Here is a 16579-nt window from a genome sequence, read left to right on the forward strand (position 1 = left end):
ATGAATATAGGTCGTTGGTCTGGCAAAATTCTATCATGCAATCTCTGTTATATTATCTCTGTTATATTAGGATATATTTCTATGACCAAGGCCGTATTTTCCAACTACTGATCCTTCTGTGTTTCTAAATTTTGCATTTCAGTCACTAGTAATTATAGTAATTATAAACGCATCTTGATTGCATGTTTGGTCAATTTCAGATGGTAGAAGTTGGTAAAAATCTTCAGTTTCTTCCTCTTTGAGATATCAGGGGTTGATGTGTAAATTTGAATAATAGTTGTTTTAAGTGGTCTTCCTTGTAGGCGTATGGACATTATGCTATACTGACAGCTTTGTACTGCAGAATAGTTCTTTTTGACAATGAACCTTTATAACTCGTCAAAAAAACAGAAGGGAAAAATGTAATGTAGTCAGTGGTAATGGTTCACAGACATAATGATTCTCAAGTTGTAAGTTCCTATCTCCAGAGATTTTATAACAGAGTCCTTCCCTAATTCTGAGGCTTCTAATATCCCTCCACTCTGTCGTGAGTGGGGGGATATATTTTTGTTTGGGCCTCATCCTTCCCTTGAAAACTCTTGCTCTACCATGTTCCTTTAGTGTTATTTTAATAAGGAACATTTACATTTGGAAGTGATGCAACTAAAATATTTGATACAGAAACAATAGTGCCCTTCAATTTGAGTTGTAAGCAGTCTTTCCATAACATAGAGACTAAAACACTGTTATTTAAATTTCAAATTTCATGTCCCAGTCTGTTTGCTCCATCAACATCAAGCCTAGGTTATTATTCCATGTCCTCTGCTTCCTCTTCCTCTTCTAGGATTGGCTTTCTTGGAGGTGAAGAACAGCTCAGAGGTGACTGAGTTCACATTTTTGGGAATCCCACACATAGAGGGTTTGGAGTCTATACTCTTTGTCCTATTCTTGCCCTTCTATGCCTGCACATTGCTAGGAAATTTGTTTACCCTTGTGCTGTTATTTTTTATGCTCATCTTCACACACACATGTATTTCTTCCTGTGGAACTCATCTGTGTTTGACATTGGTTTCTCCTCTGTGACCTGTACCATATTGTTTCTTTACCTTATGAGACTGAGCCAACTCATCTCCTACTAGGATTATTTCTTCCAACTCTTCTCCTTCCATTTCCTTGGGAGCATTGAATGCTTTCTGTATACGTGATGGCCTATGACTGCTTCGCTGCCATTTGTTACCCTTTGCAGTACATACCTATCATGAAACCTAGAATCTACATGGCTCTGGCTGGAGCATATGGCTGCTACGGTGTGTCCATTCCAGTATCTTGACTTCCCTCACTTTCACCTTACAGTGAGTCGCTTCTTCTGTGACATCTCAGCACTCTTGCCCTTGGCCTTTACTGATACATCACTAGCCCAGAAGATGAGTTTCACCAACATTGGTCTACTATCTCTTGTCTGCTTTCTTCTCATCCTTATATCCTACACTCATATCATAGTCTCTGCCTTGAGTGTTTGTTCTCCACTTGCAGTGCTCACCTCATTGCTAGCCTTTATATATATAGACCCATCATCACTGTCTGCCAGCAGCTCACATTCATACTGGGAACTGTGATCCAACTTTTGACGAATCTGGTAGGACCAATGCTGAACCCATTGATCTATACCTTAAGGAATGAGAAAGTAAAAATAGCCCTGAAAAAGATATTGTACAGGACAGGCCATATTCCTGAGAGGGAATAAACGTGGATGAATGGATGGATAACCTGGGATTCTTTCTGTCCCATGATATGAAAATTTTTTTTGGCATCCTCGCATGTGACAATGACTTTGACTTTGTACCACACTCTGAATCATATGGGCAGCTATATCTTAATGCTTTATCTTCTCGTTTATTTTATATGTTGTCCTTCTCCACCTCACCCTTCAAAAATAATAGTCTTGGTTGTTGTTATTTTGCCTTACTTCTGTGGAGAACCACCTGCCACTAAAAGGAGGGATTTTACCATAGCACAATTTTCTCCATCTTTCCCTATTTACTCCCCTCCAAACTATGTGTAAGATGGTATTGGGGGTTCAGCTTGTGAATTCTAACCTTCCACCTTGGACACTCTGGTTTGATTCTTGGCCAATGTACCTCATGCACAGCTACCATGTGTCTGTGAATGGAAGCTTTCATGTTGCTGTGATGCTGAACACGTTTAAACAGAGCTTCCAGAGTAAGACGGACTAGAAGGAAAAGCCTGGTGATCTACTTTCCAAAAATCAGTCTATGAAAACCCTATAGATCACTGCAGTCTGATCCCCAACCAATCATTGGGATAACTCAGGACTAGGCAGCATTCTGTTCCATTATGCATGGGATCGCCATGTGTTGGGGCAACTCGTCAGTAGCTAGCAAAAATAAACTATGTGTGAGACCAAGTCTATGAAGGACGGCAATAAAAAAAAATAAATAACTGATCGAGAAAGCAATATAATCTTATCTGTCTTTTAATATTAGGAAGACTGAATGTTAGAGGTGAGATAATTTTTTTTTTTTCCTTCCTAAATGCCTAGAAACAGAATAACTTAGAATTTGTCAACATAGATGCTCTACCCCCACCCCATACCATTCTTATGCTTGGCCTTATGCCTGGTCTCTCTACCTGAAGGTCCTAAGGCAAATAAGGTTAGCCCCACCTTCCTAAGGAAAGTGAAAAACATTGTGACTAGAATCCTGGACTTGGCTCTGTTTCCACTTTGCTACTAGCTATTAGTGTGTCTTTACCATACTCAGTGGTTTTATCAGGTCAGGTTATTAGACTGGGTCAGTGGTTTTGCAAACCCCAGGGTTTTATGGTATTTACTCCACGGTTTTCAAGTATAGTTAATGAGAACTTTTTTTAAAAAAACCTTTCTTATTTATTAGATTTCTGGGCAAGATTCCATTGGAAAAAGTTTGAAAGCTTCTGCACCATCCACTATGTGATCTACTTGGTATCTTCCAGGACTAATATACATGACATAACTGTAAAGGTATTGATTTGGTTGCTTTGGTAACAATGGGAATGCATTTTCCCTCTGCTCTGACATATATATATCTATATATATATATATATAAAATTATATGTTTATCTGTCCTATAGGGTCACTATGAGTTGGAATCGACTTGACGGCAATGGATTTATATGTATATCAATGTCTAATTAACTTAAAGATATAAAACACTTCTGGAAAGTACCATATTTTTATACAAATAACATGTGCCTTCTGCATTTCTTACCACCCCCATCCCAAGCATCCTCACAAGCTCACTATGCTAATTTTCTTCACAGCAACGTGTTTAAAAAAATGGCATAGACATGCCTATGAAAATACCTTTTGTGGGGAAGGCATGGCTGGCAAACAAACTGAGAAGGGTCACATTATTTGCATAAAAATATGCTTGCTTCTGGAGGATGTGCCGGGGATACAGGCCTTAATATGCATATGTGGTGGAAAATGAGGCATGGTCTTTAAGAACTGCCATGCCAACCAGCTGCTCTTAGTTCTCGGTTAAGGAGAGCATTTTCAGAAAGTCAGGTGGGTAAGATTTGGCAGCAGAGGACTCAGGTGATTTTATTTATAGGCTCAACAGATAGGAAATGGAAGTCCAAGCTTTGAGATTTGTTTTCTCCTCAGAGGATGCTCCTGCCCCAACTTGTCCTCCTTCTGCCCTTTGCTCCCACGTGCTCTCAGAACTGAGGACTTAAAATCCAGTCACTGGTATGCTGGGCATCTGGAATTAGACTCCCTTTTGTAGGGGGTTACTCTTGAAAATATGCTTGAAGCTCATTTAGTTCCATTTGCATGATTCGTGTGTAGTGGTTGGCTGTCCAGGGTAACTGGCTTGGAGAAAACTAATGCTTACTACAGGTCAAGACCTTTTTATTAAGACAGCATCATGGACATCAGTGATTCAACTCTTGGAAACATTTTAGGACAAATTAAAAAAACTGAAGTCAAAATAGCACATCCATTTTTAAAGGAATCCAAATCCAATGTAGCAAAATTTCCTTTGTTTTTCTATTACTGATCCAACTAAATGTGGTTTTCCTCAGAGATTACATAGCTAATTAATTTTGATCTCATTTTTAAAGGTAGAATCCTTTTGGGTTTTAATTATTAATTTTTTTATTAGTGAATCGTTAATTAGTGGCTTCCTATTTTTTTTTTTAATACCGGAGTAAGGAGCCCTGATGGTTCAGTGGTTAAGTGCTCAGCTGCTAACCAAAAGTTCAGCAGTTCGAACCCACCAGTGGCTTTTCAGGAGAAAGATATAGCAGTCTGATTCTGAAAGATCACAGCCTTGGAAACCCTAGGGGGCAGTTCTACTCTGTCTTATAGAGTCTATGAGTCGGGTTTTTCTTTCCTTCTTTTTTTTATTACCGAGGTAAAAACATGTGTTTAAGTCCTCATTTCTTCCAGTGTGCTCTGAGTTATGCTTGCTCTGCAAATTTCTGAGATAATTCACAGTCACAACAGAAAAGCCCCTATGGCCCTTGTTGTTATAGTTTGCTCAAAAGAGAGTGGCACAGGGTGCTTTAGTTCTTCCTCCCTTTCATTTTTTATTAAAAACAAACTTTTCTATGGCAACCACCAGTTTGTCCCTCCTTTCATTTGAGCGGTTCTGATTAGTCAATAAAATAACTAGTTTTGCAAGGAAAAATCAGGTCTAGTAACTCCCAGGGCTTTCACCCAATTCCTTTCCCCTAGGTACCCACGAACAATCTGAAAATTCTTAAGTAAAAACAACTTTCATTTCAGGAATATTTAAAATCACATTAACAAAGAAAAACATTTATGAGACAAGTTCATCCAGCTTTTTCAGGAATTTTTTCTCAGAGCCCTCATATTAGGAGCTGCTGTGAGGCCTGAGGCTGACAGTCTACAATGTAAACAATAAAACCCAGCCTTCTTGTTGTAGTTGTTGGTTACTGTGGAGTCAGTTCCGACTCATGGTGGCCCCACGTGTGCTGAGTAGAACTGCTCCAAAGGGTTTTGGAGGCTGTGATCTTTCTGAAGCAGATCTCCAGGCCTGTCTTCTGAGGTGCCTCTGGATGGGTTTGAACCTAAAACCTTTAAACTAGGAGTTGAGGGGATAACTGTGTGTACCACACAGGGACTAGCAATGTTCTTTAAAGAGGATTCAGACCCTGTCAACTCAGCAATATTCTTCTCATTATAATGAGGCCAGGAAGAGAAACACAAAATGTGTATATCAAGTCAATCTTAATTATTTCCATAAAGGGACATTTTCAATCAACCTGGTCAGAACACTATTCCAAAAATATCTTTTCATGCCAGATATTCATTCTGCCATTAAAAAAAAAATGTGTCTTTACAAATTTTGCATTCTTTCTTCAATAGCAAATTCCCTAGGAAGTAACAGAAATGAGATGATATCTGGCTGAGAAAAAAGAGATGTCTGTTTATGGTTGAGGGAAGTTAGAAGAAGGCTGATGACAAGGCACATAGATACATTTTTCTCTAGATTTCAATTTGGCCAAAGGTCAGGCCTGATGTCCCCAAATCCCTTTTCCCACAAAGCACCCTGCAGAAGTAATAATTCAGTCATTATTTATTGAGTGCTTGTTTTGTAGCAGACACTATAACTCTTTGCAAATACTGTAAGGATGAACCCAGCCCCTGCATTTAATGAGTCACCTCCTTCTACTAGGAGTTGACTCCCTCAAGTAGAGAGAGTAGATAGTAAATTCAGGCATAATAGAATTGTCCATCATAAAATGTGATAATAACAATAGAGTACACTTTTAAAGATTTACCATGTACCAAACATTATTATTAAACATTTTTATTATATTAACCCATTTAATCCTCATCACAATCCTATGAAGTAGCATGATTTTTATCCCCATTTTATACATGAAAAAATTGAGACACAGAAAGTTAAGGAATTTACCCAGCAAGGAGAAGCCCAAGGATGAAGAAATTGAAGATTTTTACCAACTTCCAAAGTCTGGAATTGATCGAACATGCAGTCAGGATGCATTGATAATTGCTGGTGATTGGAATGTGAAAGTTGGAAACAAAGAAGAAGGGTCAGTAATTGGAAAATGTGGCCTTGGTGATAGAAATGATGATGAAGATCTCATGATAGAATTTTGTTTTCCTGACTAGATCTTTATTTTTGCTTTCTTTTTTAAGGATATGTTTACTGGATATAGAAATCTAGACTGACATTTTTTTTTGAGCTTTTTAAATATATCATTCCATTGCCTTCTCTCATGCGTAGTTTTGATGAGCATTATCTATTCATTCTTATCTTTGTTCTGTATTATTCAATGTGTATTTTTTAACTTGGCTGCTTTTAAACTATCTTTCTTTTTATCTTTGTTTTTCTAAATTGGAATGTATTGCTACATTGCAAAATACAATCTTTTGTTTGTTTTTGAACATTTTATTTTGCTTTAGGTGAAAGTTTACATAGCAAATTAGTTTACCATTCAACAATTCATACACAAATTTTTCCCTGAGGTTGGTAGCTATCCAGGCAATGTGTCAGCACTCTCTCCATTTCCATTCCTCCAGTTTCCCTGCCCCTCCTTGTCTTCTCATCTTTGTTTTTAGGCAAATGTAGCACATTTCTTCTTGTATAGTTGAAGGAGCACATTCCTCATGGGTGTTATTGTGTATTTTATAGGCCAATCTGTTATTTAGCTGAAAGATGACCTCTGGGAGTGGGTTCCATTCCAGGTTAAAATGGAGTCTTAGGGTGATAGTCTCAGAGGTTCCTCCAGTTTCTATCAGTCCAGTAAGTCTGGTCTTTTTTGTGAATTTGAGCTTTGTTCTACATTTTCCTCTCATTCTAACTGGGACTCCTGTTGTGTCCCTGGTCAGAGTGGTTGGTAGTTGTAGCTGGACACCATTTAGTTCTTCTGGTCTCAGCCTAGAGGAGGCAGTGGTTCATGTGGGCTAACTGCTTCCCTGAGGCTTTGATTTCCTTCACTCTCTTTGTTTCAGGTAGGAAGAGATCAGTAGTATCTTACATGGCCACTCACCATCTTTAAGACTCCAGTGCTACTCACCAAGCTAGGATGTAGAACATTATCTTTATGAACTATGTTACGCCAGTTGACCTAGATGTTCCCTGAGACTATAGCCCTTGTCCTTTATTCTTGTGTACCTCTTAATGGCTTCATATACCTTGGCCATGTATTGCTGACGTAAAGCATACACTTGATAGATACTTGTATATTTTTGACAGTACAATATTATGTCTTGAATATTCTTAACATTTATCCCAATGTGCACTTTCATGAGTTTCTCCGGAGAATTTCTGTATTATGAGGAAAACATCGTCCACTTTATTTGAAAATGATGAAGCATTTTCTAAAGTAATTCTGAAAATTACACTACCTTTAGCAATGGGAAACCCTGGTGGTGCAGTGGTTAAGTGCTACAGCTGCTAACCAAGAGGTCAGCAGTTCAAATCCACCAGGCGCTCCTTGGAAACTCTATGGGGCAGTTCTACACTGTCCTATATGGTCACTATGAGTCAGAATCGACTCAATGGCAGTGGGGTTTTTTTTTTTTTTGGCTTCAGCAATGTGTGAAAGTTCCACATGCTGAGTAATGAATGATTTCTTTTTATTGTGGAAAGTATATTTATATATAAAACAAAACATGTACCATTTCATTGTTTTTTACGTGTATAATTCCTTGACAAGTAATGGATGACTTTGACATCTATTTGTAGCAACATTTTATTGCAATTTTAATTTGTATTCCCTTAATTTTTAAAGTGATTGAGCTTTTGTTTATAGGCTATTTGTGTTTCTTTTGTGAAGCCTTATCAAGTCATTTGCCTGTCTTCATACTGGAATGTTTGTATAAATTTTAGGAGTTCTTTATATATTTTTGATATGAGTCCCTGTTAGCAATGCTACATTTCATTTTTCTGATTTTCAGTTTCCTCTTTTTGCTTTTCTCTTTTATTATTTTAATGATATTTTCAATCCCAATGTAACCAAAATCATCAGTGATTCTCTTATTATTTCTATATTGGGTCAAAAGGATTTCCCCCCAGTTGTAAAAGCTGTATTGTTTGCCTTAACAAATTTAGTTACAACACTGCTGGAATTGATTTAGTGTTGTATGTAGTAAGAGATTAATGTTATTATTATTTTAATTTAATTTTTTCCTTGTTGATCCAGTTGTCCAAGAACAATTTATTGAAAAAATATTTTCCCATGATCTCCCATGCCACTTCTGTCTTAAATCATTTATCCATATGTACACAGGATATGTTTTTATGCTCTTACTTCTGTTCTATTTTGTCTGTTTGTCCAACCCTATACCAACACCACGTTGTTTTCATTGCATGGAAGAAAATAATAAACAGACATTTGTAAATATACTTAGCCTTGTTTTTGATGTTGTCGTGTGCCACTGAGTTGATTCTAACTGGGAATGACCCTATAAGACAAAGTAGAAGTCCCTGATTGGGTTTTGTATGCTGAAATCTTTACGAGAGCAGATTGCCAGGTCTTTTCTCCCACGGATCGGCTAGTGGGTTCAAACTGCCCACCTTTCAGTTAGCAGCCAAGTGCTTAACCACTGCACCACTAGGGCTCCTTACAGTTAGCCTTAGGAGTGATAAAAAATGAATATAAAAAATCAGGTGTCAATTGCTTATGAAAAAATCTTTAAAACCTTTTAATATGTTAATACTTAATGCTGGTAAAATTGGCCCTCACAAGCACTGCTGACCATAAAGTAAATAATTTGACAATAATCTTTTAAGCCACAATATTCATTTTTTTGCTATAGTACTGGTAAGTTAGGTGAACTTACTTTTTACTGGTAAGTTAGGTGAACTTATTGTTAATAAGTCTTAAATATGGACTATTTCCCTGAGATAATCTTTAAACCTTAAATCAAAAATATTCCCTGAAGTCTGTTTAAACTGAACAATAGTTTAGCTTAACTAGTAGAAAAGTGTTTGCCTAGAGCATTATGCTCTTTTAAGAACTATTTGTATGGGATCAAATTGACAACAGCAACTGAAAAGATTAGATAGGAATCTTAGGGGGAAAGTAAGTTTATGTTAATGATGGAGTAACAATTCAGAGAAGGAGGGTGAGAATGGTCACACAACTTGAAGAATGTAATCAATGTCACTAAATTATACATGTAGAAACTGATGAAATGTATGTTTTGCTGAGTATATTCTAAACAACAACAACAAAATTTTTTTTTTAAGGAGTCCTGGTGGCACAATGGTTAAGCACTGGGCTGTAACCAAAAGATCAGCGATTCAAAACCACCAGCCAGTCTGCAGAAGAAAAGACTTGGCAATATGCTCTCATAGAGATTTCAGCCTCGGAAACTCTATGGGGCAACTCTACTTCTGTTCTATAGGGTCACTATGAGTAGGAATTGACTCATCAGCACAAAACAACACCAACAAATATGAATTAAGATATCCATCATAATTCCTCATATATGGGTGTGGATATACAGCACTGGGTTCTGGATTTTGTACCTATATATATAAATTAATTAATTAAAAACCAAACCCATTGCTGTCGGATTGATTCTGACTCACAGCGACCCTATAGGACAGAGTAGAACTGCCCCCTAGGGTTTCCAAGGAGAGCCTGGTAAAATCGAACTGCTGACCTTTTGGTTAGCAGCCTTAACTCTTAACCACTATGCCACCAGGGTTTCCATATACATATATACATGTATACACACACACACACACACACACACACACATTTATATCTATACCTATATGTACACCTAAACCTGTATCTGGAGCCCTGGTGGTGCAGTGGTGAAGAGCTACAGCTGCTAAACAAAAGGTTCGGATTCACTAGCCACTCATTGAAAACCCTATGAGGCAGTTCTTTGTCCTATAGGATCACTATGAGTCAGAATCGACTGAATGGCAATGAGTTTAAACCTATAGCTATCTATCCATCTACCTACAAACACACACAGAAAATTGTTAACAAAATCAAACATGTAGAAAAATGAACATGAACTTTACTCGTAGGTGTATCTACTCTGTGGGACAAAAGCTGGCGTAAAAATGATAGTTTTGCAATTGAGCAAAAAATTTCTTAAAATTGTAAATTAAATTAAAAGGGGAAGATGCAAAAAGATTGTAACTAGTTAAAAATATACCATAATCATGTGGTGGAATGATTGGGAAGAACACCAAAATGGTAACACTGAAAATGTTAAGGTAGAGGAAATATAATATTTTCTCTTGCTTTTTAAAATACTTAAAAAATAGTCTATAACGTCATTATTCTACTTTTATAATGAATATGCCATGCAGTATGAAATGATGATGTAGGGGACTGACAAGGGGTTGGAAGAAAGCAAGTCAGGCCTCTCTTAATTACTTCCTTTGCCGTCGGGCTTCTCGAGTCTGGGGACTGGGTCACTGGGGATGCTGTCTCAAAAGAAATCAGGCCCATTAATACTTTTCAGTTTGGAAAACATTGCAAATCCGACGTTTCAAGACCAGACTAAACAGCAGAGCTGAGTGTGGAATACGTATATCTTGGGTTCAAGAGGAAAAGGTGCAAAACCTTCACTCTATTCCATGACATCTGACACAAAATAAGTCCTGGCTTAAGGAACCCATTCTTCTTGCCTAGAAACTTTATAAAATCTCTCTATGCATGTGATATGTGTTTTCCATCAGCTGGTATGTGCCTCAAGCTTTACCTGCTTCTCTTTATCTCTGTTCCACTTATATGACTCTTTCGTTTTCTTCCCCTCTGTCTCTTTCTATTACTCTCCTTTGGTCTTTATCCTTTTCCTTGTTCAATCAGCTGAAGGAGAATCAGGGAACTTAGGATAATTCTTATATGTTTCTGAGTTCAGCAATCCATTAGTAATTCTGCACTGAGAAAGAAATGAAGAAGTCTTGGGGATAAGTGTGTGTGTGTGTGTGTGTGTGTGTGTGCCCCTTGTAGGGGCAAGGTGGGTGGTATTGAAAGGGAGAGATTTTTTTTTTTATTATGAATCCTATGATTGGAAACCCTGGTGGTGTAGTGGTCAAGAGTTACGGCTGCTAACCAAAGGGTCAGCAGTTCGAATCTGCCAGGCGGTCCTTGGAAACTTTATGGGGCAGTTCTACTCTGTCCTATAGGGTCGCTCTGAGTTGAAATGGACTTGACAGCACTGGGTTTGGTCTGGATTTTATGATTAGTATAAAAAGTAGGCCTTATCCCACTCTTAAAATCTACTCTTCTTAAAAAAACAAAAAACTGTTCTTCTTATCAATATGAGAACTTCCTTTAATGAGTGTATATATTTTCATTCTGTCACTAAAGATTCAGAATTAATTTATACCATTTGCTTCTTGTAAACCCTGTGTGGCAGATCTACTCTGTCCTATAGGGTCTCTATGAGTTGGAATCGACCCGACTGCAACAGGTTTGTTTTTGTTTTTTTGGTATCAGTGTCACTGGTGGCACAGCGGTTAAGAGCTTGGCTGCTAACCAAAAGTCTGGCAGTTCAAATCCATCAGCTGCTCCTTGGAAACCCTATGGAGTGGTTCTGCCTTGTCCCATAGGGTCACTATGAGTCAAAATTGACTTGATGGCAATGGGTTTGATTTTTGGTTTTTATCAGTGTCATGTAATTTATAAAAAGGTAATAATATGGAATTTTAAAATACAGAGTTGGAAAAAACATCTAGTTTATCCTCCTTAGCAGAAGAATAATTCTTTCTACTGGTTCACTAAGAGATGAGCTGATGGGCTGTACTGGAAAATCTTCTGTGGAGGGAATGCAATACTTTCCCAAATGACTCTTAATGATTAGGCAATGTTTGTTCCTAGAATTTTTCCTTAGACTGATATCAGATTCTTTCTTGAGAATAGGTTTGAATGGAGACAAGACATTGAATGATCACTGCAGAAGAGGAGTGAGAAGGGATTTGAAAGTATATATAAGATAATTTGTCATATTTATACTTTTGCCTAAGACAAGTTTGGAGTGGACAATGGTGCCATTTAGCAGCATGAACCTGGAGACTGAGCTAAAAACGGAAAGGTTTACATTAAAAGGAGTTTAAATGCTTCTAGCCTACAAAGCAATCTTTTATTTCTGCCAGTATATTTACATAACACAGTATCATGGGTCTGGTGAAAATAACACTCTCCTAATCTGTGTGTCTTCTCTGCCTTTTAAAATCCTACGCACCCTTCAAAGCACATATCTAATGACATCCTCATTACACCTGCAATGTTCTTGTTATTACTACATCATTGCCCATATACATGAGGTTTAGTTGTTCAACTTTGTTGAACATTTACTGTCAAGCACTGATCAAAATTTTCATTTCATTGTCTTATTTAGTCCTCACAAAGACCCTATGTGTCAGATAATATTATTGCCCATTTTTCTTCTGAAGGATATGAAATTTAAAGAGATTAAGTAGGTTGTCCAAGGCCCCAGAGCTAGAAAATGATAGAATCAGGGTTAGAAACCAGTTTTGCATAATCTAGATGAGCCCTTCGAGGTTTAGTATTTTATTTTATTCATCTTTGTATTCCTAGCAGATAGCTAAGTGTCCGTCCGGCTCACGGTGGGTAGTGAATGAATGTCTATGAGATTAAATGGATTTTTATGGCCCAAACTCAGTGTTTAAATTGCATTTTGGGCTGAAAAAGAGTCCCTTTGTCTTCCTGTTTATATCTTTCTCAGGATCTCAATCTATTCAAAACATTTTGAGCAGGACCAGCTTCACACAGGGTCTGGTTACATAGCTGAATTTTAAGAACGGTATGAAAAGCTCCTCTTTCCAAAATACCCCTTCTACCTCTTCATTCTTGCCTGAAATTCTTCTTAGTGAGCTTTTTCTCCTTGCATAAAGCTTTATCGCCGTTAAAATGGAAACAATGCAGTAAAGAGTAACAGATCAGCGTTTTGTGAATTATTTTGAAGAAATTTATTAGATTATTGCCCATGGATGAATATTAATCACAGGCAGAGGGAAATCAGTTATATTTCAGTGGCTGCACTTGGAAAGCTAACATAAAATAGGTTGCAAAAGAACAGAAGGAGAAACTGGGGCTTCAGGAAATACAATTCAGGTTTTCTTTTGTTTTCTCTGGGAGGCCTGGCACTGATTAATAAAATGAAATAATATTGCTGTTATTGAAACTTGCATTTACAAGGTCTGCAGTATAGAAAGAAAGCCCAACTGAGGAGAGACAGAGTTCTAGTGTGATGCTTTAGTTATTTCTCTTATCCATGCAATGCCGTATTTTAGGCTCAATCCAACTTCTGCCTGTATGTGTGTGCATGTGTAGGTCATAAGTATAAATTGTGGACTTTCCTCTGAAGGATGGAAAAATATTGTTGAATATTAAAAAAAATGGGTAAGTGTACACCATTTCTATTTAGGTTCAGAATTTTTATGCATATACTTGGATACTAGGCTTACCTACAAATTAATTATGACTTAAAATAACGGGTCTGTCACCATGATGACACATATCCCATGGAGAAGGTGCTTCTGAAGTATGTCGGCTTGTGTAATAAACCAGAAAATAAACTGTATACAACTAGTAAGAAGAGTTGATGACTATAGGATTTTTGCCAGCTGTAAAGATAAATTTTTTTAAAGATAAATTTTTCTGCCATTTGACAGATGAAGACACTGAGGCCAAATGTGACCCACTGCTTGGTGGTGGGGCCATATTTATTGCCAGTCTCCTTTTCTGCTTCTGGCCTTTCTTTGTTTGCAACAGCTGCCTTGGATAGAGCACTTTGGAAGATACTGTATCGGTTACCTGTGGTCCCACATCATGATGGTTGCTTTGCTTTTCCAGGGCTGACTGAAGCAGAAACATGAGAAATTGCACTTTCGTGGCAGAGTTCATCTTGCTGGGAATTCCTAATACTGAAGGGCTGGAGAACATGTTCTTTGTCCTGTTTTTGAGCTTCTACCTCCTCACCTTACTGGGGAACCTGCTCATCTTCCTCACCATTCTGGCTTCCTCTAACCTCCACACCCCCATGTACTTCTTCCTGGGAAACCTCTCAGTGTTTGACATATTTTTCCCTTCAGTAAGTTCCCCCAAAATGATCCTCTGCCTGATGGGGCACAGTCGCGTCATCTCCTACCAGGGCTGTGCTTCCCAGCTCTTCTTGTACCATGTCCTGGGTGGCACTGAGTGTTTCCTGTACACCGTGATGGCGTATGACCGCTTTGTAGCCATTTGTCACCCCTTGAGGTATACTGTCACCATGAGCCACAGGGTGTGTACTGGCCTGACACTGGGCACCTGGTTGGGGGGTTGTCTACATGAAAGTGTCCTCACCTTCCTCATCTTTAAGTTATCCTACTGTGGACCCATTGAGGTAGACAGTTTCTTCTGTGATATCCCAGTGGTGCTGCCCCTGGCCTGTGCTGACACCTCCTTGGCTCAGACAGTGAGTTTTACTAATATGGATGTTGTGACTCTGATATGTTTTTTCCTTATCCTCACTTCTATAGTCCCATTGTCCTTTCCATATTGAAAATCAGCTCATCAGAAGGCAGGCGTCAAGCCTTCTCTACCTGCAGTGCCCACCTGATTTCCATCCTCTTATTCTATGGTTCTGTGATGCTCATCTATCTTAGCCCTGTGTCCAGCCCCTGGCTGGATTCCGTCATTCAGGTGTTAAATAATATCGTTGCTCCTTCCCTTAACCCTTTGATTTACACCTTAAGAAACAAGGATGTGAAGTTGGCTCTGAGGAAAGTGTTAACCTCAAGTGTTCCACATTTCTAGGGTGTGAGGTGTAGGGACAATTCTTCTCTTTGAAGTTGTTTGGGAAGCTGCTACAGACCAGCTACTCTTACAGCAGAATTGTTGCCAAATACCAAGCTGAGCATAGTTAGTAGGAGGTATTTCTTAGGAGTCCTAGCAGGATCACATGGAAGGGAACGAGTGGACTCAAGAAGACTTTTCAGATAAGCCCAGCCTTTTTGGTTTTTTGATATGCCAAAATAGTATATATTTTCTGCTTCACACAGTCTACACTTGTTCCAACATCGTTTTCATTGATTGCTATTAAACTGCAAGTTTCCCTGCAACCTTCCCCTCTCTCCCTCCCTCTCTCTCTCTTTCCTCCCTTCCTCCCTCCCTCCCTTCCTTCCTTTATTCCTTTCTTCCTTCCTTTCTAAATTTATGCTATATGCTATTAGTCTCTCTCTGGCTGTTCAGTGAATCTAAGTAACAAATCAACAAGATATAAACTCTAGCAATAGGATTGTACAGTTTGGTAAATTTAAGTTTAAACTTGGTTTATAACTTTGGTTTTAACCATATGTTCCCATTTCAAAATAATTCCACTTGGAGCTTTATTCCTTTGACCATCAGAAAAGTTTGGAGTTGGACTTTATTCATTATGTTTTAAGTGACAAGCTGGTCAGTTATCTATTCCTATAAGATGGGAGAATGGATTTCTATAAATTTGCAAAGAATATCCATTTTGAACCTTATTTGCCTCATTCCAAAGTTCTTGGATTCCTTGCACTGTCTATGGCATTATATTAGCTATGTATTGTGGCATAACAAATTACACTAAATCTTAGCAGCTTAACACAAGATCATTTATTGTCTCTGAGAATCAGAGATCTGAAAGTAGCTTAGCTGTGCAGTCCTGGCTTGGGATTTCTCATGAGTGAAGCTGTTGGCCAGGGCTACACTCATCTGAAGGCTTGACTAGGTCTAGTGTCTGATTTTAAGATGGTTCCCTCACATGGCTGTTGGAAGGAGGCCTTAGTTCCTCATAACTACCTAAATGTCCACCAAACTGAAAACGAAACCAAAATGTCCACCAAAAAAAAAAAAAACTAAAAACTAAACTTATTGCCCGTCGAGTCGATTCTGACTCATAACGACCCTATAGGACAGAGTAGAACTATCCCAAAGGGTTTCCAAGGAGTGGCTGGTGGTTTTGAACTGCTGACCTTTTGGTTAGTAGCCAAGCTCTTAATCACTGTACCACCAGGCCTGGAAATGTCCACATAGCTACTTATATGTCCTCACAACCTGGTAGTTGACTTTCCCCAGAGTGAATAACCTAAGAGAGCGACTAAGCAAGAAGTCATGGAACCTTTAAGATTCTTTTTGTCTCTAAAGTCACACATCATACTGCTTCTATTTTCTATTTGTTAGAAGTTAGGCACTAAATTCGGCCCACACTCAATGGGAGAGTGGGGCCTGGTGGCCAATAAAACAAAGGTCCTTTTCCAGATTGTTTGACGGGGGAATTCTACCAAACATTTAGAGAGGAATTGACAACGATACTGTTTGAAGTCTTCCAAAATATAGAGAAGGAAAGAATACTCCCTAATTCATTTTGTGAAGCAAATATAACCTAGATAGCAAAATAAGAGAAAGACACCACACAAAAAATGAAAACTAGAGGCCAGTATCTCTTATAAGCATAAATGCAAAAATTCTCAACAAAATACTAGTGAACAGAACCCAACAGCACATTAAAGAGCAATACCCCATGACCAAGTGGAATTTATTGCAGAAATGCAGGAAAGATCCAAATTAGAAAGCAAACAATGTAATACACCACATC

The 16579-nt window shown here is 38.2% G+C and overlaps 1 pseudogene; it reads left to right on the top strand.

Annotated features, from left to right (window-relative positions):
• The first annotated feature begins 13816 nt into the window (after positions 1-13816).
• LOC126061003 (olfactory receptor 958-like) lies at positions 13817-14772 on the top strand (annotated as a pseudogene).
• Positions 14773-16579: the final 1807 nt, after the last annotated feature.

Source organism: Elephas maximus, chromosome 17 (assembly GCF_024166365.1).
Source record: "Elephas maximus indicus isolate mEleMax1 chromosome 17, mEleMax1 primary haplotype, whole genome shotgun sequence".
NCBI classification, from domain to species: domain Eukaryota; kingdom Metazoa; phylum Chordata; class Mammalia; order Proboscidea; family Elephantidae; genus Elephas; species Elephas maximus.